The sequence below is a fragment of the Aptenodytes patagonicus genome, chromosome 8, assembly GCF_965638725.1.
Source record: "Aptenodytes patagonicus chromosome 8, bAptPat1.pri.cur, whole genome shotgun sequence".
Classification (NCBI taxonomy): Eukaryota; Metazoa; Chordata; class Aves; order Sphenisciformes; family Spheniscidae; genus Aptenodytes; species Aptenodytes patagonicus.
Window position 1 is genome coordinate 4,324,849 of NC_134956.1, and position 24,343 is coordinate 4,349,191.

Consider the following 24,343-nt stretch of genomic DNA (forward strand, 5'->3'; position numbering starts at 1 on the left):
ATTAACAAAAAAGTAGGAAAAAAAAAAATCCTGTGCAGTAGACTTTTCAGCTGCTAGTAGATGAAAAAATATTGCTGTCAAGTGACTAAAATAGGAATTAAACTTTGTAATAGTCTGAAACATAGTAAATTTCACAACAGTATCAAAATGGACTCAGGTACATGAAATACATGACACAAAGGACATCCACAATCACATGAGAAAGACATTTCAATTTATATTCACAGTAATAAAACTTCTTTTTCATGTACTTTATACAGAAGTTAGATATATGGAACTACTTTTCTCTTATGCAGCTTGGCACAAGCCATTCCTGAGAGTGGGAAAAACCGAGTAAAAGAGGATATTAGGAAGTGATGTTCATAAAGCCTTTTCATCTTTAATGTAGTGATCCTTCAGCATCAGAGCAGGAGGCAGATACAAATTCGTAACAACTTTCTTAAATAAATGAGAATAATCAATACTGTGGTATAACAACAACACTTTTTCCATTCTTGACCTTTTATGTCCAGTTATGGAGATTATAGTACAAACCATAAAAGTATCCATCGGATTTGGCTGCTTTTCCTAGACTTTGAAACTTGCTTTTCTGACAGGAAGGTGGATAAGTATTTCACCTAGCAACGACATACTAAAAAGAAATCACAGCAAGCTTCCACACTGGTATTTCTGTAGCAATATCATCCACACTTGTATCTTCTTCAGTAATGGCTTCTCATGGAAAAAGTGATGTTAATTAGGGCATGACGTAAACAGCCAATTTTTGCCCATTCCTAGCCATCACTACATTGGATAAATATCTGCATTGTTCATAGCACTCAAATATATGTCTGTCTACTGACTTAAAGTTACTTTAATAGATTTGCTGCCAACTAACATACCTGGACTTCACTTATTTTAATTATCAACTTCAAAACCAAACTGTAATACAATAGCTGTTTAACCTGTGGTAGCCTAAGCATAACAGTAACCAATTAAACGTCAAGTTTTCAGCTAGTCAGTAAATTCTTTTATTTATAGCCAGATGATGATTATACCAGAAGACATCAGCAGCTTTCACAATTCAAAATTCCTTTATATTGGTTGCAGCACATAAATGGAGAAGATAATTTCCAGGGTCTAGATAGCTTGAGTAGTAGTAGTCATGATTTCTTTAAAATGCAATACAAGATGGCAGTGACAAAACACAACATTTTATTATGCTCATAAAAGCGGCGGCCAATACATTTGGGCCAGCTTACTTCCATTGTTGACTGGCAAGGACCTTTTCTATCTATAATTACTATTGGCAGCAGAAAGCTATCTCCTTCTATCCACTGCCTTTCAGATAACCAATTCATTTTTTTCAAAACATTCAGATCATAAAACAGAATTCCAAATATCCCACATACTATTTTATGTTCACTGTTCGTATGCATGGATGTTGTTCCAGAACAGAATACTGACTTTTTGTTAAGTATCTATGGCTGAGTCACAAGGCACTTAAAGAAAGACGCTTTAGAGGAACTACTTTGTCCTTAGACCATCTTTTCTGTCAAGTATTTATGCCAAAACAACACTGCTATCATGTTAGTGTAAAAGGAGGAAATTTGATGTGGGACATTAACGTAGTCACTGCTATAACTACGCTTTAAAAATTTCAGCAGAATCCTTTCCTGCGCGTACATTTATAGAAGCATTTTTTGGTCAGGTATTTCCTTGAACTGAAATATTAGATACATAAAATATCAAGACAATACCAACACCATAAACATTATTATAGATTTAGAAATAGAGCTTAATCAGTGGTCCATCTAATACTGCATCCTGGCTTGAACAGTGGCAGTACCAAATGCTTTGGAGAAAAAAATGCTGCAAATAAGAAGTCTGAGAAGTCTGCAATCTGGTAAAACCCACCTACATGGAAGGATTCCTTGAACTGATTTCTAGCTCTTCCTATAGAATATAAACAAGTCAAACTTTAATTACAGTAAGCTTTCACGTACAAATGGTATATAAGTAGATTTTAAAAAAATTTTGGAAAGCAGCAATTTACTTTGGAGTAATGTAATTTTATTTAATTGCTTCTAGTTAAAATTATTCTACAAATGTAAAACAAAAGTGTCTATTAATTCTCTGCATAAACTAAATTTAGATATCAACTGAGTAGCTTATTCACAGTATTTACTATAATTATGGCAATACTTTTGTAACTTTGATGATTTAAAAGTTTTGGGACTTGATACCAAATAATGATTTCTGCTGCATAAAGCAAAATAATCTTTCAAACTCCCATTGCCTTTGTACTTTGAATGTGACTCACTAAATTTACATTTTGTGAAAGTACATGTAGGAGTAAAAGCACTTATGTATTATCAAGAAATATGACATTATAATCCCATGAAGTTACTACTTTTAGAAAAAAATAAAACTGTTCCCATTCTCTTCCATACCTAAGTGTAAAGTGAATACCTTCCATTAACTTTACCTTCTATTAACTTTATAAAGAAAAAGGACACTTAATATTTTTGCATATATTTTTAACTTCACTTTTAACACAAAGTTTTAAAATCGGCCATGAAAGATAAAAATGGGAAATATTTTTCAATAAAAGTTAATGCATCTGAAAATATTTTTTGTATTTAAAACTATTCATTGATTTGTGTCAAATTTGACAAAAAGATGTGGCCAAAGTTGGGGTGGAAAATTAAACAAAAAAAACAGAGAACATTCTGCAGACATCTGTATTTTATAAACAGACCAACTTAAGGCCAAAAAAGGTAATTTCTTTAATTTCTTCTCTTCATTTATCTTCCTTATTCTCTCCACTTTTTTTACTACCTAGTTTCTCATGTGGTTCTTCAAACACCAACAGACCAACAAAGCAAATGCCATATAGATTCAGTGTGCCATTTTTAGGTGGAATTTGCTAACTGAAAATTAAAGTCATTACTAAATTCTAATTCTAAGACATTTTCTTCATGCAGATTAAGCCATTTTATTCTCCAAATTCTTTAGTACTCAAAAGTTACAGTCTATCGCAAGAGAGAGTTAGGCTTGATTTATTTCACAAGGAGATCGCATTAACATATGGTTCAGCCACCCTGCGTAGCTCACCCCACTAACACTTGAGCATATACCTCTAAGAATAAACAAACAGAGAATCGGGAGGGAAAAGAATGCAGAAACATCAACTGCAGGTGGGTGTAAACTTAACTGTGAATCCCTCAACCACCAGCGTTCACAGCTGAACTGTGTAGGAGTGGTCACAAGAGTAAAGAGATCACTTTCGGTTTTAATGTGGGTTGTTTTTTTTTCCTCACCTGCTTATGAAGAGAGACTATAGCAGTGCCCTGGAGGAGTGGTGGAAATCAGGAAAACAATTGTAATAAAAAGAATTGGGTTGTAAAAGTGCGTTTGATTTGAAAAAAGGCCTTAAAAAACAAACAAAAAAATGCATGAAGTGTGACATACGGCTACAGGCTAAAAAGTTTGGAAGCTTTTTGAAAAGCTCCTATTGAGGAGCTCCTTCTGGAAGTCAGGAGACAGACCAGGGAACAACCATACACACAGCTCCATTTCCTATTTGAAGACACTTGCTTCTAGGACTCGACAAAGCCATGGAGTGTGGAAACTAAGATACTTTTTCTGGTTTTAAACCTTTGGGTGGAAGAAGAAAGTACATTTCTGTTAGTTAACAATTTTGACAGTGTATTACCACTGGTTTCTCCAAAGACACCAGTTCAAAGCGCCTACTGAAGAGGGCCACAAACTGCTGCCTTTGGGCATAGATGTACTGAAGAAACATCTGTGCAGTGCACGGTCAAAAGTGTCACTATTTCAGCAACGTGGAAGCTCTCTGTCAGTGAAACAGCATTTACCTCCGCCTAGTGAAATTCAAACCAAATTACTACCAAAGACCAGAATGAGATAATTTATACCATGGCAAAGCAATAATAATAAAAAAAATAATATTGTAGTGACAGTAGCACACAGTAAACTACTTTTCTCACAGGAAATTATTTCTTTGCATCACTGTATGGCACTGAATATACTCCTTCGCTGAATGGAACACCATGTGAAGCAAACCATTACACATTTTTTTTTACCCCAAACTCACTAAGTCTAAAAACAGGCTGTTAATTAAGAAAAGGTAAAGGAAAATAAGTTTTAACAAACAAATGGGTTACATGAATACAAAATGCAGAGGGGACATTTAAAAATTGGCCAAGATTAAAAGCAGGAATAATGAGTTAAATTAGGAAAACAATTAATTAAAGTGTCTGTTTTGAATATCTGAAAACTAAAACCTTGAAAATGTACTGTTTCAGGGAAAATTCTGTAGTGCCAGGAAGATACTCCCAATGAAACTTAAAGCTTTTTCTTAACTTTAGCAATTCACTAACAAATCATCATTAAAGTCTTGATCCCCGGGGCATCTTAGAAGCACTTTTGCAGCATTAATAATAGGCCATTTAATTCCCCCAGTTGATTTCTAATTTCTAATTAGGTTTTAATTCATTATATAATTTAACCTTTCATTCTGATAGCCTGTATTCTTAAGGAAATAGGAATTTATCTTCCTAAACTAAAAGTTTTTACAGTCAAGACTGCTGGATTATGGTGTTCTTCCTGCTTGTTTACCATCTCCCTCAAACTATTCTAAAATAAATCAAAGTGTTTATTATCAAAACATTCTGCTTTGCCCATATCTGCTTATTCTTCTCAGCAGGCAATGGCTTGATTTTGGAAATGTTTCATCTCTAAGGCAAGAGCTGGTAACGTTCCATGAATTACTATCTCAAGCCACATCAAAAGATCCTCTATACCAGGAACTTTGTCTTAAAACAGTCTTTAAGAGTTTCAACATGGAACAACACTGAATAAACTCCTCATTCCACTACATATCACTGAAGAGACAAGGTATGGTTAACAGGGGTCACTGTCATTATTTGACTTCTCCTAGCTATGGATTGCTGCAGTACTTGACTCTAAGGGTTTCTACAGGACAGCTTCTTCTATTGTCAAACTAAAAAAACAAACAAACAAAAAAACCCACAACCAACCAACCAAAAAACCCTCACACAAACCTGCTGCTTTTTCATTATGATTCTTATTCAATTTTCTTCTGCACCAGGTGTAAGGTAACTAGCCATCTATCTCCAAGATCTCTTGTGATCTTAAACAGAATAGAACAAGAACTGGGGTTAGAACAAGAACTAGAATTAGGGTAGGACAAGAGCTGGAGTAGAACAGACTAAGGGAAGAATTAGGGTGAAATTGGAGTTGGCATAGAAGAGAATTGGAGTAGAACAGAATTCCTCATCAGTGCACCTCCACCTGCAATGCAGCACACTCCTAGCTCTCCCTTTGTGATTCTGGCAGCAGCAGCAATCTGCCAAGCAGTGATCAGCTACACCTTGGGAAAATTACTCCTGCACCAAGCCACGTTGCCGTTGGAGAAACATTTCAGGATCCTCCCAATTGCCTATGCTGGGGAGAAGAGTAAGGCATTGTGAAACGTTATTCTTCTGGTTCTTCATCAAATGGAAGTCTGAGTTTATGCCTTATGCCCAGTGGATTTTCCTGTCGTGCTTCAGTTTAATTTGTTTTGTTCTAAATGTCAGCAAAAGATAGAGTCAAGCAAGAAAAAATTAAAAGATTTTTTTCTATGACATATAGCACTGCCTGGATGGGACTGACAGGCAATATAACACTCCGATATTCGTTCTGACCCGTGGTTCATTGGTTCATTGCAGCGTTAGCATTTTCAATTGTACCAAACCTTCACATCAATGCAAGTAAAAGAAATCGATTGCAGGTTTTTCAGTTCATATTTTTTGAAAGAGCAGTACACGCTGTTCATGCTAAAAGACATGCTGTTTTTCTTTAGTTTACTGATCTCATAAGCAAATATGATGGCAATCGAATTTTGGCTGCCACAAAACAAACCGCATATTCAGTTTTCAACGTCGAGCCAAAAACTTTTCTGGTTATAACTTGAGTTTAAACTTATACAGCATGATCATTACCATAAACAATCTGCAAAACGTCCAGAAAACAACTCCCCCCTTGTAATCTACCATTAGAAAACCCCAAAGAAATAAACATAGTTATTTCAGCTTTTCTTTTACTTTGCTTTCAAGGATTTTGAAAGACCAGCTGAAAAGTATTCCTTCCAAATAAACTAAAGATTTTAAACAAACCAAAGAACGCTTCCAGACATTTTTCTTTCAAGCATACCTTAATAAATCTCTCTGAATAAAGAAAACTTAAAGGTAGATAAATAGTGTCTTTGAGGATAAAGAATTAGGGAAGGGCTCTAAGCATTAGAGAATTACGCTCATGGTTCATTTCAATTGATTTTGTCTACCCAATCATTAAGAAAAAAAAAAGCTTGACTTTCTTCTTCAGGAAAGTGAACAAAATTTTATTTTAAAATACCATATAACAATTTCAGTTTAATAACATATGTAAATACTAAATGTGCAGATAATGGGATTTGTATGAAAGATTTAAAAAGCATTGCTCTTCATCATTAAATTCAAGATAATCAGCATATTCTGCTGAAGATTCGATTAAAAAGCAATATTCTAAATTTATTACTCAGTTGTAAATATCAATTCAGTTTGCATGCCAAACAACATAAATCTGCAGTAAACAGCTAAATCATTCTGGAAGAGAAAGTTCGCCTACACACCAACCCCAATAGCAACAGAGAAAATAAACAACAGAAAAGCCACAACACTTTGATACTTCTCCAAAATCAAGAATATGCGGTGCAACTTATCATGCCTTAACAAACCAATTTAACTGATAAAAATTTATGATAACCAAGAGGCACAATGAAAAAAATATATAGTTATTTCATTATCAAATGTTGTAAATTATTGCTTAAAAATGATGGGGGTTTTTTTATGCCACATGGGAGACGGGAAAGGTCTGTCAGACCACAATACTAATGAAAATTTCCTAATCAAGCTTGACAGGTAACCAAATAAACAGATTGACAGATAGACAGAAATTGCATATGCCTCATTTCCTTTAAAGGAACAGACTAAAAATAAGGTCTTACTAGTAATTGTCACTACATCTATTATAGTGACTATTAACAGCACCCACAAACCTCAACATGACATGCATTCGACAGAAAAACAATGAAATCAGAGAGCGTATCACCCTAGAGGGCTCAGGAAAACCAAAGGGAGATGAATCAAATAAGAGCATCTGTCTCCCCTACTTTTATTACTTCATTAATGCCTTACAGGTGTCCCGACTGTGCTGGAGCAGAGAGTTTCAGCAGCATAAAGCAGCTCATGGGGGTGAGTTACCTCACCCAGATAAAGTGAATAAAGGAAGAAAGTACAAAGATGGGGAGAGCAAGGCAAGGAATGAAGACAGGCTTTTAAAACCTGACAAAGTTAGTTCTGGCTTTTCAAACCCAAGCCTAGCAGCTGCTCCAAAACTCCAGCCACGGGGGAACAGCCAGCTTTGGCAAAGTTGGGGAAAGTTGCCCCATGTTGCCCCAGGAAGGCTCTGCACAGCAGCAAGCTGTGGAAACACAGAGCTCCACAGCCTGCAAGACAGGACTATCGCTTCCAGATTCGAGTAGCGCCCTAAGCGGTAACGGACTTGACTTTAATGTTTTCCTCTCCTCTCCCGTAAGTTCCTTTTCATTATTTTCATATTTTCTATTTGGCGTATAGGAACAGTGTAATACCATTTGAACTAAATTTCTCCATGGCTATAAAAATATTTTTGATTAAACAGATGTCAGCAAAATTTTATGGAGTGAAAATTGAGTAACAGATGGTGAGGTCTGTGGAGTTCAAAGAGGCTGTATTTTTATTAAAAAGGAAATTTGAGGAAAAGAAGTATTTTGCTGGAAATATTGATGCAGTGTTTAAGCAAATGTAAAAATATTCCTACTTGATAGAAAACGTAAGTTTAAAAAAATAAAATAGGGCTATTCATATCATAAACCTCAGACCATTAAAAAAGGGATTTTATTCTGCTTCCTTTTTACTGACTACAGCTTTTCATCCATGACGTCAGGGTTCTCAAAGAAAAATAATACACTTCATGGAGGAGAAAAAACCTCAACTACCAAACCAAAAACAACAATGACCTTGATTAAGGATCCTGGACAAAATACATCCTTTATGTGACACATAAGCTATTGTGAAAGCAAGTTTAGGAATACTTAACCATGGGATAATAAATAGTTATCCCAAACTTATAAGTATTAAACAAAATCGCAAATAATGGCATATACCCTATAGGAAATGAGACTGAGAAGGGTTCTAACCCCTGACTACCATTTATGTGTAGATTGATTCGTCACCTCTTTTCCAGCTTTACCACTTAGAATGGTAGAAAAACATTGCCACCAGTGGAATACAGACAGAGCGCCAATGAAATGAAAAGAATGGCATACATATAATTATTATAGTATAATCTGATTCTGTCCCTACTCCTATGGCTCTCAAGTCTTTTTTTCAAGGTGTTATTTTTAACATTTTATTACATCATTGGGAAAAAAATTAAAAAGGCGAGTAGTAGTTTCAAATTCACGACCAGGCTCATTCTGCATCAAAGAGAAAGCTACAGTGCCCTACGGAATAGCAGTCAGTGAGCTACTTTAGATGTCCATGGGGAAAGACTTCGAGAAATCTAATAGTTTCAGAGCACTTAACCATGCAGAAAAGAGCTATCTGTTCTTCAAATGAGTCTTGGGCACAGAGGTCAGCTCACAGTTAAGAGACAGCCTACGATACCTACACAACATTGGTATTTTCACTGGAGGCAGCCGAGCATGCACCAACCCAGCTCAGCTTTATCCAACATAGTGCACTTCTTATCTCCCCTACCAAAAGCCTGCTGCAAGCTACTTCTGACTAATCTGCTCCTGGTGCAGCACCACTCAGAGTTCTGGTACTGTCTTGGACTAGCTTTAAGTACATGCTGACATTACCAGTAGTAAAATGATCATGAACACAGTATTAGACAGACATTTTTGATCTTGCATCTTAATTTCCCAGTGACATCTTCCACCAGATACTTAAACCGTGCTGTCTGGATTCCCGATGTGGATAGTCTTACAGAAACATGGAAGCTGCTGTGTCCTCACACTTTAAAAATGCTGCTTATTTTTCAGAAAGCAGTGCAATAAAATGAAAACTCCCAAGACTGTGAATCCAGAACCAGTGCTTCCAATTAATCAACAGTAATATTTATGGTTTATGAACTAAGATCATGTCTTATTAGTGGTTTTAGACCTTGACACCAAGACCACAAGAAATACACATTTTGCTAGAAACACTGTATTTTACCAGTGAAATATAGTATACACATTCAGCTTCTGTTTGACAGTGATAAAAGAATCAACTAATTCAAGCCTATACAAAGCAAAATATCCTCCTCGAGTTCTGTACTTCAGGTTTTTGTACAGGTACAAACAATTCAGAGGCAAAGTTTAGCTTTACAAGTCATCCATCATTCCTTCCCCTGTACTGATTCATTTATCAGTCACATCCAGGTATCTTACACTTGTTCAGAGAGACCAAATAAAACATGAAAAAGTTCTTGGATTCATGTTACTACCAGAGTAACTTAGGTCACGTTTAGTACAGCGCTCCAGCCTTCCCAAGAAGCGTTCGGATAACTGATCAGATTCAAGCATCTTGAAAGCACATACATGTTGTCTAAAATATTTTCACAGTGCTTTTAGACCTAACAACTCTGTATTTAAACAAGCACAAAAGAGAAACATTGGTGGTGGGGGGAGGATTAATTACTCCTATTTACAGGCTTCTTTTAGCAGTTTTCCAGATCAGTTAAAATTGAAGTTGTATCTTATTTTCAGTGATTCAAAAATCAAGGCAAGTGACAGAAATTCATCAGATAAATGAGAGACTACCTTTCCAGAGATATAAAAGAAAATGCAGCTTACACATCAGGCGTCATCTTTTAGAGCTATTCTTTATCTTCTAAAGGCAAACACGACGATCAATCTACAAAAATCCTGAAATAATTACCCAAATACCTCCTCTTTATCTTCAGCTGTTCGAGGATTCTATAGTTTTCAAAAGAACTCTTAAACACAGGACATTCTGGTTTTTTGACTATTCAGTGTTAATGGCTTAAAAATATCACTCCAAATTTTAAAAAGGGATTTCAAAAGCTTGACCCAAGCTGATAACCTTGGTTAAGATTTTCATTTCTGGATATTTAAGATAAAACGGTTGAGGACTTATAAAGAGGAGAAACCAGTTTTACAGCAGGGAGAAGGATAGTATTTTAGGTTGTGATAAAATTCTCAAATATAAACGCCCCAAGTTAATGTGCCAGTGTTCATTGTGTATTTTTTAAAGGAAGGCCCATAGCATACAAATTAACTGTAATTAGAGTTGAGCTGATGGCACAAGGAATGATCATCAGTTCAAAATTTACATGAAATCTGTATTTAAGCTCTACACAAGAGGCAGTTCAGTATTTAGAAATATCCTAAGGAAGGTCTCATTCTCATCAATGCTGATGCTGAAGGAAGCATTCCTAATTCTCTCTCTCGCATTTGAATCTGTCAGCTGTGCTTCTGCATTAACCTATTCACCCCTGTGTTTTGGGTATTAACAGCCAAGAACAGAAAATACTTCACCTAGTGCAACTAACAGTCCTCTGGCGCTGTGCTAGGGTACACTCAAAGCAGACGAGAGTATTTCAGTGAGTGGACCTAGGTGAGTACACAAGGGCAGGGGATTCATATTAAAAAAAAAAAATTAGCTTTTATCTCATGGGGAGAAAGCTGCTATATAGGAGAAAGAAGAATGAAAATCACTTTATTTTCAGTGATTCAAAAATCAAGGCAAGTGACAGAAATTCATCAGGTAAATGTTGAGACTACCTGTGTAGTACCTAGATCAGTGCATCGTAGCACTTCTCTAAATTTTGAGAGTAGAAAACACACATTGCCAAATTTGGATAAGTCATCTTTTTTTTCAGCTTTGGGGTAAGCAGTGTTAACTCTCATCCTTCCTTGTTTTCTGACATGCTTTAGGATTCACTGTGAATGTGGGAAAGGAAATTATTTGACCTCCTGAGGAGAAGGAAAAGGTAACTGTGAAGGTCGTGTCTGGGGAGAGATCACTTCTCTGTATTCAATGTCAATGTCATGGGGCCTTGGTCCAATTTGTCAGGGCCAAACCTGACAACTACCAGTGCGGTTTATTGTGAAATGACACAAGGAAAAAGTATGCTTTGTACAATCTTATGGAACCTTCTTTTTTTTCCTGCAGTGAAAGGCAGAAAAAGTCCATCTAAAAATACAAGATCATTTGCAAATGGATTAAGAAGCTAATTTGTATCAATATGCATAACGCTCCCAAAATCGAATGAACTTACTTAGCAATAAAAAGAACTTGTTAAAAGCATCATTTTAAGGACACCTCAATGGCTAATTGTTATCACATTGCAACCAGAAGTTTCTGAAGAGCTGCCTAGTGAATACTTTCACTGACGGGTTATTGTTTAGATAAAATACCATGTCCGCCCTGCACAATGTCTGTACTGGAGAGGACAGTACACAGAAAACTGATACTATTCTCAGTCCATATTAATAATTAAAAAAACTATGTGGGAGTTAAATCAGTCAATTGTTAGAGCTCAGTGCGGAAAAACTTTTGAGTAATGAAAACCAAAAATGACTTTTTTTTCTGGCGTATAACAATACTATACTTATTACTGAGTGTATAGTACTATCTTTGATGAGAATTTATGCCATTTAGGACTACTGGTGTAACTACACTGGTGCTAACAGAAGTGAGCAAATACGCTGCTGTTAGGCAGGACTGCATAATCTGGATACAGAAATTTAGGGCAGATCCCAGATATTTTCCCAGAGAATGCTGTACGCTTTTTCTTGTCTTTTCTTTTTTATTTTAAATTTACAGGACACCGCTCTGTGCATTGGGAATGTCAGTGGATTTCTGGAAGTGGTACAATGTTTGTGGTACTGCTCATTACCATTGCTGACACTCCCCAAGACATGCATGTCACAAGGAGACAAGGAAACTGTCTCACCAGGTGCAGCTTTGCATTAAATGCCTTCTTTAATGGAAGCTGAAAAACACCACACACTGTTCAAGATGATGATTAAAAAAAGAAACCAAACAGTTAAGGTCTGCCTGATTAATTGCTCTACTTAGCTAATTTGATAAGCTCTCAGTCAGTTTTCCGTGCCTCCTTCATTGGCTTGATCTACTTTGTACATTAATCTAATTATGAACACCTGCAATCAAAAGCCCCATCTCTGCAGAAGTTATATGACTCTTATTTATACACAGCATTTTTTGAAAGGTCGATTAAAAAAAACCATCTTGCCACGAGAAGCATTTCTGGGATACAAGGAAGGCACAGAATAAGGGTAGTATTCAGTAAATATAGGAACTGCTCCCTGCACTCTCCAATGTTTCATTCCCGCTCTATTCAGTAACAAACTGCATTCTTCAAGAGAATTCTAATAAAAATTACATTACAGGAGACAAAAGATGACAAATGATTCAAAGTAATTGCAATCCCCAAACCACATTAATCAGATAAGCCATACATCAGAAGGTGAATAATAATGCCAGGTTCAATTTAGAGTACCACGGGTATCTGAAAAGAAGGGGACTTTACCAAGAAAGCTCAGTATTTTTATACCACATTAGAAGCATGTAAAGCGGTAAAACTATTTTGGGGGGGGGGGGGGGGGAGAAGAGTTCAGCATCATCTACAGTGGACATATTTTAGATAATAAAATATTAACTGTGTATTTACGAGTCTAGATGTACTTGATGTTCCCTTGATTCACAACTGATAAGCAATCCGTTTATATTTGCACCAGTTCTTCATACAGGACAGAATTCTTTGCAAATAAAGTACAATATAAAAGTTGCACCGCAGTAATTTTGAAAGTGTGAACTGTAAACTGATCTTCTTTTTTAAAACTAGTTGTACTAATAGCTTTAATTGATCTCTCTGATTGCTATTTCATTCTAATTTTTTCTTGTGAATATAAATTAGAAACAAAAGGAAGCACCGAACAATTTTACCTGACTATGCAGATTTTTTGACACTAGATTTGTAATTCCTTTTCACAAAGTATTTTGTATGCAAAATTTTCAATACTCTGTTTTAATCATCATTTTCTCCCTCTCAAAACCATTAGAGAAAGATTGGACAGCATAAAATGAATTTTTCCATCAAAATCAGAAATGTTATAGTCCAGTTTATCTGGGTTTTTGTGCTTGATAAAATAGCTTGATTATCAAGGCTTGATATAGCCTTGATAAAATGTGTTTAAAAAAATCAGACTGCCAATAATACTGTCAGACTTGCCTAACTCAAAAAAAACCAATTTGCATTAGTAAAATTTAACTATAAGCCCTTGAGATTACAATGGTTTCTTGTATTTGTTGTAAAAAATATTTCAGCTAAGCAATGCCAAGCTTGGGGCCTTATGCAGTAATTGTGTAAAGAAAAATTATGAACCTAGAATGAGGAAAAAGTGTATGAAGTGCGTAAAACAAACCAAAAACTGGAAATACAGACACTTTGGCATTAAAAGACCTGACAGATGTTAACCTTTTGTTCTTGCATTAACTCTTATTCCAGAGTGATGGGTAATTAAATGTAATACGCAACTGAGCAAGGGTTTGTCCTTGGTCACAATCTGCAAAGATGCACATAAACCTTTACCGTTGGCTGTTCAAGACCCTGCAAGCCAAACTATTCCCATGGGTAAGCGTGCTTATTAAGAGGCCAATGAATATGCGAGGATTAAACATTTTTATTCAGGAAGCAGCAGTGCATTTATGAATGTGACTGGACTCTCAGAAATACCAAGAAGCAGCTTAACTGAACGTGTCTATTGATTACCTTGACAGCTTAATAAGGCAGATTTTCAATGGCTGACTGAACTTAAGTGAACCAGGGAAGAAAATTAAAAGACTGTGTCCCTTAAAGCCTTGACCGCTACTCTGACATCTCTAATCCCATCAAGCTAGGGAAAGCTGTTTATTAACTTCTGGTCTCAGAGGTAGAGGTCACTCAGTAGTACAGACATACTTTGGCAGATAAGGGAGAACTTACGAGGTAGGAGGAAAAAACAAACAAACAAAAAAAAACAGCAAAAACCAAAGAGGGGTGGAACCACATGAGGATTCAAGCTACTTCCAAGTAAAAAGCAAGAGGAAAAATAATTAATTTAAAAATATCTATCAGTAAACCCAGAAATACAGAAGGTGTTTTCTACTTAACAGCTCAAAAAAAGAACAGAACACAGTTGGAAACCATTTGATAAATGCGAGGCTTAATTCCAAAAGCTGGTTTATTTTCATGTCATATCCATAATAAAAGTGGTAATTTGCTAATATTTGGAGGAGAAGGGGAACAGAAGAAATGTGTGCTGCTTTGGAGGAGCACAGGGGCTTATTTTGCCTATACAAAATGAGTTTATGAAATATTTTTAACAGAGTTATTTTAAGAAGTGCCAAAGAATTGGCAGCCATGGAGAATTACTAGCATAGATAAAGAGCCTGAAGACACGGAGCCTGGACAAAATGGGATTCACTGGAACCCAAGCTAGGCCTTTTGTGTTACTGTTTGCATCTTGCCATTTGGGGACCAGTCATGAATTAGGATGCCACTGCATTACAAATGTCCCTGTCCTGCGCTGTCTGCAATTTTTAACATAACCATTGAAACTTTGAGGCCATTATCAGATTCTTCACAGATCTTTAAAACTAATTTTGAGCTGGATATTGTATAAAACTGGAAATTTGTCACTAATTCAGTACAAAAGATAAAGACTAAACTCATGTCAGTGCGTTTATGATCATTTCAAATGACTGACAAAATAATGTAATATCCCCTGGAATGATCATGTGTATAACTTAACAAGATAAAATAAGGCTTACCATGAACATAGCGCACAGCGTGATGCAGTCTTTGTGCCACAGCATGCAAGCCCTAATAAAAATAAAGAAAAAATAGTTTCAATTTTGGTAATATAAATTATGAGTAGATACAATGAATGTAAAACCAGAGAAAAAAGCAGTCCAACCATTTAAAAGCATCTGGTTTCATTTAGATCCAAATGGGTTTATTGCACAATTAATAAAATTAACCTCCTATCTTCTGTATTACTCCCTAACCGCAAACTTAAAAGTGAGTCTTAAAATTCTAACGCACCTTCCAATATAACCGAAGCATTAAAAATGGTCTAATTCCAAAAAAGCCAAAAAAATAATACATGTAAAAGCTATTATACTTGTTGCCATTTATAATTATTCTGTAGTAGCACTGAGGTCTGTAAGTCTTAAATAGAACCTGTAACCTCAATTTTTCTCAGAATCAAGTATTTTGAAGGGAAAAAGATCTAGTAAATAAATATACGCATGAATCAGGGTCTATGAAAGTCTTACTCAGTTACTTTTGGAGGAGATGAAAACAAACGTCTCTTCCAAGAATTACATCAAGACAAACATCTAGATATCTCTCTGGTTCACAAATCTAACTACAGGATTACTAAATTGTCAACAAAGAATCTATTTAAAAACCTTCTGGAGATGATTTTAAGTAAGCAGAGACATAATACTGTGTGTGTATCATATTTGTCAAGACACAACTTGATAAGCGTACAGTCTTGTTAAACATACCATCTTACCACTGGTCAGATAATTGTTTCACTAAGCTGTGAGATTTACGCAGTTACACAGCAAAAACAGCCTTCTAAGACATTCAGAATAGATACATTCAGTATCAATTTCTCTTTCAACTTTTCAAAGCACTATTGGAACGTAACAAAATGATACACAAACTGAATGTACATTATGCTATTAACAGCCAAAAAGCAATTCTTTGAATCTCTCAGTTTCACTGCGAACACTGCACGCCTGTTCAGGTCAGAAATTAAAAGGACAATACAACTTATTTGAGAGTCAAGGCTAAGTTAGGTAGGTGACACATCATAAATGAAATTGAAATCTGGCCAAAAAAAAAAAAAAAGGCTAACCCACTTGATAGAAGTGCCATGGAATCTAATTACTACAAGTGATCAAAATATCTTTCTTTCATCCTATGCTAACAGAAGTACTTGCAGTAGTTCCAAGTCAAACACCTTGCTCCACTGCCTGGGCTACCAACATCACTTTGAAACATTTATTCCCATTACGGAAATACATTAAAATGGTTGAAAACTAGAGCTCTATCATTTTGACTTGCATGCACAATACTGGAGCTAAGCAAAAGCAGTCCATCTTCTCCATAAACTGGCAATGCAATCCGTGCATCGGATACCATTCCAGGCCATTTGCGGGTAACTCCAAGAATCAAACTAACTGCAAACAGACATATTAGGGGAAAATAGCTAAACGCAAGAGCTTTGAAGTACAGCAAGTCAAAACAACTTTAACAGCAGAGATGATAATGATGCAAAGAAAATTAAATGAGTAAGGGGGACTCCCAGCACAGGACTCGAAGCAGCACAGATGCAGTTGTAGTGATGGGAATACTTAGCTCTGTTTTGCCCACACCACAGTTCCCAACGCTTACTATTTGAGGCTTAGATTGCAAAAAGTGTCTTTCTGGCTTCATCTCTCCATAGAGGTATGTCATTAAACCTCCTGCCTCCACTTGCCTCATCAGTAAAGTACTTACACTTCTATGAGACTGGTTTTGAGTACAAGTTCAGAAGATAACATAAAAGTGCTCAAATACTAGGGTGATAAATTCAAATAAATGTCTAATTGGTATTCTCAATATTATTTCTCTCACTCTATAAAGACTCAACATTTTCAGACTGGAAAAGATAACAAAACCATAGTCCAGGATTCTAAAACTGTAAGTTCCAGAGTAATCAATGCTAGTTTTAAAATGCATTGTTGCTTTGATCGGGGATTACTCAAGGCTCCAGCAGATCAATATTTCTTTATGCTTTCATCTGGCATTCCCAGAGTTTTGGAAAATTATAATTGTTAAAGGTACTGCATATTGCTGTAAAAGTCCCTGTAAAGGAGTTTGATCTGAGAAAGCCAGTCACTCATGAAAAAAAATTAGATTCATACAAAATTTATTGTTAAATAAAAACCTTTGTGCTTCATTTGTTTCCCTAAATAACTTAAACCCTTGCTGGAGCAGAAATTCAGCATGCCTGCAATCATTCATTTGCTACAGTTGGCTGAAAATATGAATAAACATACAGAAACTGATAATCAAAGAAATTGCTAGAGGGAAAAGTAGTTTATTGATTTTTAAGACTGTTTTTGATGAGGGAAAGGTTTCATCTTCCCAAGTCAAACTGAAGATTGAACGATGAAGAAATTGATATAAGTTCCCATTTATTCAAAATCCTAAAAATTTGGAAGAGTCACAAAGGTGGCAACGGCAGACTCTTCATCAACAAACCAGTTTCTTATGAGAAAGAAAATAGATTCGGGGTACAAGGGCACAAGAGAAATTTGATCAAGTATTAAAGGATCCTTCTAAAAGGGGAGGGGAGGGAAAGAAAAGGTTCTTTTTTCCCTCCTTCAGTCAGCTCTGGGATGCTCACCTGTTGCCAAATGTCTGGAGAACTTTTTTTAAATTATTTTATTTAAAAAAACCAAACAAACCACAGACACTTCTCTTTGTATTTTGGGCTGCTGAAATGGCTCTACGATGTAAGTCATAGCAGTTACAACCTACTCCAAGAACTGTACCCCTACCAGGTGTTTCCATACAACCAGAATGAATCAATACTTCTTGCAAATGATGGAAGAGCAGAACTACAATGGCTCCAAGTTTAATGAACTAATCTGAGGATGATTAAAGACTGGTTATAGATACTCAGAGATACGAGTTGCAGACTCACTGATGCCAAGTGAAACCTGTGAAGTGTTGCACGGTGCCTTCTTGTAAGACTCGGCACACATGCTATGCATGCTTGTTCATCCACCGTACCACACCCAGCCCCAACCTCATCTCAAGTCAGTATTTTCATCCTGCTATGCTGCTCGTATGGGGTTTTTCTGTTTTAGTGGGGTCTCGTTTGTTTGGTTTGGTTTTTAAACATTGATGAATGCTCAGGCAAAGGCCTGCAATTATTTTCTCGTCTCTTAAACTCACTTGCAATGTTGCAGTTGAGCACATTTTTTAACTCAATCTTGGAGATGATTTTGTACTGCTAAAATGGTATCACTTATCCAGTATTCTATGGCAATTTAGGAATAGCAGTCAATAGGTTTATTTTTAGTAAGTGTACCTCATTCATACATTTTGTAGTGCTGCACGGGGATCACTGATCTGTATGCATGACTGCAGTGATAAGATCTGGCAACATTCTTTAATAACTGCTTAAACTGTTCTAGTCGTGTGCTTCAAGCAAGATACAATTATTCCAACACCTAAAAAGAGCTTTTCCACTTGCAGTATTTTCCACTACTCAATATGTGCACCCTTGCCACCTGATAGTTAAGATTTTCCATTATTTCCTTTATTTTACTCCTTTACAGCCAATGGACAAAGCACATACATGTAGTTCACAAAAGATAGCTTAAATGTAATTTGCAAAGGTTATAAAGAGAGATTCTTCTTTTGATGCTCAAATCCGTGAGGATCAGGCTGAAAAAATATGTTGTCCATCATTACATATTTATATAAATATAGAGAATGATCTCTGTAAAGACAAAGTACTTTAACAAAATCAGAAGGATGATATCAGTATTTGGCATGATACTGAACAAAGCCAAAATTTATACTGTAGCTTAGACAGATCAAAGTTGCTTTGTATTTTTCAGTTTACAACAAATTCCAGTAAGATACATTCACTGCAGTGTCACTGAATTTCTTTCTACTTTATCTCTAAATGTCCTAGAATGCTGGTGCTATACAGTAATATCTCTTAAGATAACAAAATAAATTGAATTTGTTGAAGTTATCATGGATGTAGATTTTGAATCAAGCATAATGCTTTTGATAATATACAGAAGGCAGAGCTTTGGGTGAAGCGGGGATTAAAAAAAAAAAAAACCATCAGCTGTATTAGGACTGCCTCTGGGAGGAGAGGCATCCTGCTGGCCAGTGCTTTCATCTTGTGCAGTGGAAGAGACCTCAAAACTCCACTCCATTTGGCTCTTGCATCCTAGGTCAAAGTTTACTAATGTTTGAACATCAAATGAATGAAACTTGTCGTGGTTTAATCTCAGTCGGCAACTAAGCACCACGCAGCCGCTCGCTCACTCCCCCCCACCCGGTGGGATGGGGGAGAGAATTGGAAGAGCACAAGTGAGAAAAAACTCGTGGGTTGAGATAAAAACAGTTTAATAATTGAAATAAAATGATAATAATAATATGATAATAATAATAATAATAATACACAAAGCAAGTGATGCACAGTACAATTGCTCACCACCCGCCGACCGATGCCCAGCCAGTCCCCGAGCAGCGGCCCCCCCGGCCAGCTTTCCCCAGTTTATGTACTGAGCATGACGTCACATGGTATGGAATGTCCCTTTGGCCAGTTTGGCTGTGCCCCCTCCCAGCTTCTTGTGCACCTCCAGCCTTCTCAGTCGGTAGAACATGGGAAGCTGAAAAGTCCTTGGCTAGTGTAAGCATTACCTAGCAACAACTAAAACATCGGTGCGTTATCAACTTTGTTCTCATCCTAACTCCAAAACACTGTACCAGCTACTAGAAAGGAAATTAACTCTATCCCTGCCGAAACCAGGACAAACTCTAGAGCAGGTAAGGCAACATGCCATTTTTCTAAAGCAGACACTTTAGCATAGAATACATACAGTATGAGGGCTGTGGCATTAGCAAAAATTCCATAATGAACTACGCATCTGCAATTCAAGCTGGTAGAGAAACGAAATCACAAGATTTGCAAGTCAGGGAAGACAACAGGAAAGACAAACTACACTGATACTTGGAAAATACACTACCATGGGAAGAGCGGAAATTACTTCTTTCTTTAATTGAATGGTTATTGTGAGGGGGTTTGTTTTCCACTACCACCCCCCTGCAATAGCAGTATAGACCTCTACTACACCTTCAATTGTTTCCACCTTCCATAAATGTAGTAGTATTCCAAGTTTAGCTTACAATGTGAAATGCATCTCATCCTTCTTATAATTCCCCGGGATTTCAGTATAAGTAATTATAGCATTACAAAACAAAACTGACAGCCTATGTGTTAGCTCAATATGTCAAAAAGACAGGCAGTAAAGCCTCTCAGTGGCTGTGGTACATCTACTGTCATCTCTGATCAGATGACGAACTGAAGCAGCAGCAAGTCACAGGTTTCCTTGTTCTATTATATGAGTCAAGGGCGTTGTTCTAAGGAGGTTGCTCTGTCTCAGACAAGACCTAGCTAGAAATGTGAGCTGGAAACATTGCCCCATGTCTTATACATTTTCAAACATGCAAACCTGGTGCTTCCTTTATCGAAGTGACTGACATTAAAATCAAGGTGAAATTCCAGGCACCTTGAGTCGCTCTTGAAGCTAGAAGAGAGTTGTAGGCACCAAACAGAAACACTGCTTCTCTTCTTGGTCATGAAAGTTATAGATGCATTAATTAAAATAATCCCATTCATTTTACTTGGAGATCTGAGATCACTGATGCCCCCACAGATGCTTTATTTCATTAGTGACCTAAGCTGTTAGGAATGAGAAGAAAGCAGAGCTGATCATAAAAGAGCTACTGTACAATGTCAAAACCGCATCTGGAAGCGACTATGTCTCAGCGTTACAGAAGAGTCTTAGTTGAGACTTCACAATAGACTGAGTACTTCTTTGGGGATGTTCTGCCAGTGGAAATGTTACCCTGGTGGATGGAAGGGGAAAAAAAGGTTTGGGGTTGGGGTGTGGTTTTGGTGTGTTGGGTTTTTGCCCCTTTTTTTTTTTTCCCTGTTTTCTTTCTTTACCTTATCTTTTTTTTAAAGACACAGAGTTCGAATGATAAAAAAAAAGGCATTCAATACCTAAGAAACAAATACTGACTTCAATCCACAGTATATTTATATACGCAAGTATTTCATACAATGACTATTCTATATGTTAATTTAAGGCCACAAATATGAACGGACAACTTTACCTGTAATATTGTAATCATACAATAGATCCAGATGAATTTGATGTTAAAATTTCGTTAGGTACAGTTCTGCATTTAGTTGTTGACATATATCGTACTTGGTATGGTTAGCGGTTTGAGACGTTAATCTGTATTATCTATTTTATTCAAAGGCCATCTATTGTAGATTTAAAACAGAAAAAAAAAAAAATCATGTAAGAGTCTTAAGTGGTATGCTTCTTTGTTCCCCTGAGGTATATTTAAAATGAACAATGAAACAGGTATTTAAGATTTTAAGTGCTGGAATCAAAGCCATATATTTCAAAAGATTCAAGGTGATGTCCAACCTTCACTTGCCTCAACATTATTCATATCCCAAGAGGCTGAACTTCTGTTCTTCTGAAATTGTTTTGGTTATAAGAATATTTAGTAGCTCAAAAGGCATAGTACCATCTTTACCACAGACATTTTAGACATATTTTTTTTAAATATTCCATTTTATTACTAACAAATGGGGCTGGATTTGTAGCAGAACTCAAACAATTTCAAAGAAAATAAAACAATTATGACCCAGCTTATGTGCAAACTCCTTCACTGTTTGTATTTACCAGCACTTCATAAATTGGAGTTATTACCAATTGCTTTAATAATGTGTCTGTCTGATTCTAGAAGATTATCTGGGCCAGAAGAATCCTCAGATAATAACAATTATATGATATTATAGAGCTTTACAGCTGTATTCAACATAGATACTAGATTGTTTTTGCCCAGAGATAAGTTCAGTGATCCAATAACATTTCTAGACAGTTTAAGGCTCTACACCCTATAAAAACTAGTTCAAAAAGGAATGACAGTCACCTCCTATAAAGTCTCAAAACCCATAATTTGTGTTTGAAAAATAATTCTTTTTATTAGAAAAAAAACATATTTTCTTATTTCTGAAAGCACAAGTCAAGGACTAACAAAACACTGCTTTTCAGGCATTCCCAGCTAGAAATCACACATCCCTTAGGCATGTAAGGCTTCTTGGCTACTCACAGTGCTGCCCGTGTGTCGAGCTGGCGTTCAGCCAGCAAACAGCACAGTAGCCAGCTCCCGCGTGGCTAACTGCACGCAAAAAGGGAATCAGATGGCGGATCCGCACGTTGTTAGCTACTGCCATCTACCTCTGCTGTAAGGCGTCCTTTACACTGTGACAGCAATGAGACATTCACACCACATGTCTCATTATACTAAATCAAACCTGCTCTCAACTATGTGCCAAAAGGAGGGGAAAAAAAGAATTTGTAAACGTTTTGGGGGAAGAAATAACATGACCATAGGCTACGATGGCTACAAATAAGACAGATGTACTTGCAGCAGAGGAAAAAAAAATAAATATATATATATATATATATCTTCACGCAGAGTACAAGCAAATACGTTTGCTGTGCACTGCGTTACTTAACAGCAATGCCTCCAAGCCCTCTGCACGACAGCAGAAGCTGTCAACGGCAGATAAGCAAAACCACAAAGCAAGCAACCTGATCTAGCAAAAAAATACAAGTTGCTCACTTATCCCAACAACTGCCAGGTTTAATGATCACAGCCACTCCACAGGTATTTTCTTTTAGCAAGCATTTTGAAACAAAACCGTTTGTGGGAAAGAGGAGTCCATCATTCTCCCTCAGTAGCCTTAAACTCATCAGCTAGGAACGGTTCTATCACCCCAGCCCTGTGGATAAGCCACTCCTTTGTTTCATCTCATTTATAATTTTTCAACATCTTTCCACAAAACAGACGTATCATGCCGAAGTCCAAATACTCTTTCCACTGTAACCGTTATTAAATAGTCTATATTCCTCCTTACTTACTTTTTGTACAACTTGCCGTTGGGACTTTTGAGCTTTACTTCCCTCGCTGTATAATGAACGGTTCTCCTTAGACACGGCCCCTGTCTCTCCTTTCTACTTTCTTAATATATGTAAACGTACAACAAGAATTTTCAAAGCCATCTAACAAAACTGGATATCAATTTCTCATTAGAAATCTCTGCAGCAGCTCTGGGAACCGCAGCCTCCCCTCTGTGATTTTGTTAAAAGAAAAAAATCCACGTAAGTAGTCAAGGAATCATTGAAATTTTTATTGTATGGATGTATTTTTTTAATTTATTCATGAAGAAATATTTTTAAAGACTCTGTTCAGTTACAGAGGCTTTAACACTGTTATTACATAACTAGTTCAACAGCTTCCCCCACCATGTACTTTTCTCTGCATGTAAATTTTTTTGAAGTTATTTCTAAGGCAATAACTCGATATCAAAAGTTTAATTTCAGAGTGTGACAGATGACAAATATCTGCTTCCTATTTAAATGCTCCCCCCACAGTGCTATTCTAGTCTGTGCAGAATATAAATGACCGACTGAAGAAAAAGAAAAAGGAGAGAATTATGAAGTATTTTCATAATAATCTAGTCAAAAGCATTTTTCAAGGTTTTTCATTAAAATACACATTTAAGAGAGAATTAATACAAGGGGGAAAGAAGTTACCCTCCCCAAATGACGCTGATTAAAGTACATTTCTTCAAGAGCTTCAAAGATTTCCTTAGCACTACATCACTCTCTTGGAAAAAAATATGCATTTAGAATTTATGCTAGCTACATTTATTGTAAATACATTTATGAGACTGCAATAAAGGAATGCTGCCAGACTGCTCCATGTATACAGAAAGGCCTAATTTCTGCAACCTTCTTTTAGTATAAAGGACTGCAGTAAGTTTAACATAGTGGTTAAGCGTGTGCTTAAATGCTGAACCTGGACATATCTCAAAAGCTCATAGTACTGCAAGCCTTCATGTAAGAAAGATTAATCAACCTTAATATTAAACACAGCAAACTGTCTAGCAGGACTGTTAACCTTCTTAGTAATGCGAAGAAAATAGGTTTCATCTACTGCTCTGCTTGCTGTTATACCAGATGTTCACAAGGACATCCGTGATTCTGACTGCATCACAGGATGGGCTACGCCACTAGTGAATTTTTATCACACTACTACTTTGTCAAATATTAAAGGATAACAAGAATTTTCTTTTTTGTGCTTCCTCTGCTTCTTTTTTAGCTGAATATCACCGGGAAGATTCTCAGCTGATGTGCACGGGAAAATAACTTCATTCCATTTGAGAGAATGTCTCTCAACCACTAGAGAAAACCGTGCATACACTTCAAGTCAACCCTCAAAAGAAAAAGGGCTGTAATTCTGTGCTCATTTAGTTTTGCTGGCTAGTGGAGCATGCATC

The 24,343-nt window shown here is 36.4% G+C and overlaps 1 protein-coding gene across 10 annotated transcripts in view; it reads right to left on the minus strand.

Moving 5' to 3' along the window:
* ATP2B2 (ATPase plasma membrane Ca2+ transporting 2) overlaps window positions 1-24,343 on the minus strand; it is a 446,707-nt gene that overhangs the window by 318,500 nt on the left and 103,864 nt on the right. For all 10 annotated transcript variants that reach the window (XM_076346016.1, XM_076346010.1, XM_076346023.1 and 7 more), the window contains exon 2: window positions 14,937-14,988. The gene's annotated coding sequence lies outside the window, so the exon portion shown is untranslated. The remainder of the gene's footprint in view (window positions 1-14,936; window positions 14,989-24,343) is intronic.